The sequence below is a fragment of the Myotis brandtii genome, unplaced genomic scaffold (assembly GCF_000412655.1).
Source record: "Myotis brandtii unplaced genomic scaffold, ASM41265v1 scaffold539, whole genome shotgun sequence".
NCBI lineage: Eukaryota > Metazoa > Chordata > Mammalia > Chiroptera > Vespertilionidae > Myotis > Myotis brandtii.
Window position 1 is genome coordinate 54,787 of NW_005369984.1, and position 2,953 is coordinate 57,739.

The window sequence follows — 2,953 nt, forward strand, 5'->3', positions numbered from 1 at the left end:
TCGTGGCCTCGTGGGGGGACAGAGCCTCATGCGCGCGGGGGCGGCCGGTGTGGGGTGGTCTTGGAGCTCCTCTGTGGAGGCGGCAGCCTGAGTGTCCACGTTGGTGTTCGTGCTCATACCCGTGTCCCCTGTGTGTCGGTGCCATGTGCACACGGGGGCCCAGGTACTCCTGCACACATGTGCATCCAGCCAGGTGCAGACCTGTCAAGCCGTCCTGTCTTATCCTGCCTCTGCCGCGTTCCTGGCTAGGGAGCTGCTGGGCTGGCCACTGGCTTGTGGGGCAGTCCGTGGCCATCCTGGTCCATGTCACCTCTGACCCTGGGCATGCATGTCCCTGGCCGGGGCTCACCTCTAGTCTTTCTCCTGTGTGTGGGGATGTGTGGCTGCATGAGCAGGATTTCTGTGTCCCTGCTGGCAGGTGTGTGTCTTTGCATGTGTGTTCCGTCATTGATCTGGGTATCCGTGTCAGTCCCCGCATGGGTGTCCAGGGTGTGTCTGGATGTGGGTGGTGTGCAAGTGGGGGGAGGGAGTAAGTGTGTGTGTGCTCCTTGGAACCCTACTGTGTATGGAACACCTTTGGGCTAGGCAGGTATGAGCCCCTACTTGTCAGGGAGTGGGGACAGAGAGGCTGAAAGGGAAGCTGAAAGTGGAGGAAAGAGGAAAAGTGGGGAGAAAGAGGGAGAGGAGGGATGAGAGAGGCTTGGAGGGGAGGAAAGAGAGCCAGGGAGAAAGAGTAGCTGGAGAGACAAGCAGATTTGGAAGAGAGAAGAGAGGGTAAGAGGGCTTAGGACGGGGAACTGGATGGAGACTTGGGAGAAGGGGCCTGGGAGATGGGGAGGAGGAGTCAGGCCTTGCGGTAAAGGGGTCTCTGTGAGAGGAAGGCAGGAGAGGGAAGATGGCACCGGTTCACGTGGGCCCTGCCGGATCAGGGAGGCCACTCGGGCTCAGAGGCTGGCTCAGCGAGGCCTGTCACGCAGGGACCGTCATTAGAGGTTCCTGTCCCGGTGTAGAGTTTTGCACCCCATTTCTCTGCTCTCTGTCCAACTCTGTTCCTCACCCTGTTCTGCCAACCTCCCTCCCCTGGCTCCCCATGTGAGCTGCCAGCTGGGTGTGCCAAGGAAGAAAGGCCACAGGCAGGGTTCCTGGGTTAGGGGGGAGTGCAGGGCGGGGAGATGGCAAGACTCCAGAGGCTGAAGAGGTGGGAGTTCAAGCTCTTGCTGTGTGCATGTGAGAGCAATTGTGTGTGGATACAGGGTGTACACATGTGTGGGTGTATGCACAATGCCTGGGTTACAGGCCTGTGTAGGTGGCTGTTATGTGTGTGCATGCGTGTATACGTCGTGCTAGAATGGGTCATGGGGGCCCAGTAATCACAATACGAGGATCAGGTTTGCTGTGTGTGTGTACAGGGGTGTGTGCTGTGCTTTCTATACATGTCACTGCATGCGGCATTAATAACAGGATGTCCCAAGTTTCTGTCACTCTTTCCCCTTTTCCTGCGTGTTTCTGCTATTCTTAGCCTTGTGGCAGTGAGTTTTTGTAAGCCTGTGTGTATGTGGCCAGCTCCGTACCTGTGCCTTATGTGTGAGCTCCTGGATCTTAGTTTCTGGTGATATGCGTAAGGTTATATTACTTCCAAGAACCAAGCGAACCAATTAGCACATTAGTTCTCCTTCTGTTAATTCTTTAGTTCCAAAGCAAAATTTGAGTGGATTTAAAGTTAGACTTTATGCCTTTGTTAGAGGAGCCTGCATCTGAAAACCATGGCTGAGCGAGGCTCCCTGGAATGAGAGGGAGGCAGCTATACCTGAGAAACGCAGAGACTAGGACAAAGGTATCCGGAGCCCTTAGGAGCGTTGTTGAGTGTGTAACGGAAGGATAATGGGCACATTTGCTCCTTGCTTTTTCTTTATCCTGGTAGCCGCCTCGGAAGCCTGTGTTGGGGTCAGGGAAGGGCTGGGAGAGAGGAATTGTCCTGAGATGAGTTGTTCTTTTCATGTGAATGAACGATGTTTGTGCTTGTGGGGTTCGGGGGTACCTTGACGTGGTCGGAATCCCGGTGTCCTCAAGCATGTATCATGGTCGAGTGTGTGTCTCAGGGTTAAATGTCCATTTCTGTAATGTGCCGCCTACATGATTGCCCAAGGGACTCGAGCCACACGTCCACTCCAGCAGCTCTCATGTGTGTCGGTCCAAGCATGTCCTCCCCTGTTGTGGTGCTCACACATGTCTAAGCATGCACCAGTGGGCTGTGTGGGCCTGAGCATCTGATTGTGGGTGAGCAGCACCCCCCTGCTCACAGTTGTCTCTACACCTTCTAAGCACCTCGATCCCTGTGTAGTTTTGCACTGTGGTTCTCATATACATGTACCTCCACAGCTCAGTGTGTTTCTGTGCTGTGCACATGTATTCCTGAGCGACTGACAAGGGCTCCTGTATCATAGGACCCACATTTTTTGTGTGCAGATCTCCTAACGCTTGGGTTTTAGAGGCAAAGGGAACCTGGGGACTGGTTCTAGGACAGTTTGCAATTCTGGAAGCAGACAGTGAAAATGTAGCTGTGGCCCACCCTTGCTTTGGAATCTAGAGGGTTAACTGGCCGCTCTTCCGGTCCAACCCCCTCCAGCCTGTAGCTTCTTGTTGCTGTGGAGATGGTAGCCCCGCCCCTGATGCAGTACCTGCCCCCCCATTGGCTGCAGTGGTGACTGGGGCTGAGGGGGGAGCCCAGGCCTGAGCAGCCATTCTGGAGCTGGAGCCGGAGCTTGGCATCCCCCACTTTCATTCTCCTCTAGCCCCTCGCCCCCCTAAATCCCCTGCTAGCAGAGCCTCAGCCTCCCTCCTCCGAGCTGCCACCTCTCTCAGACTCTTGGCAGTCCCAAGCTTCATCTGCAGTCACCTCCTCTCCTCCTCGTCTCCCTACCCTCACTTGGGAGTCCCCCAGCCCCCACTGCCC

At 55.6% G+C, this 2,953-nt stretch overlaps 1 protein-coding gene across 1 annotated transcript in view; it reads left to right on the forward strand.

The window, feature by feature from the left end:
- SYNGAP1 (synaptic Ras GTPase activating protein 1) overlaps positions 1 to 2,953 on the forward strand; it is a 30,473-nt gene that overhangs the window by 8,098 nt on the left and 19,422 nt on the right.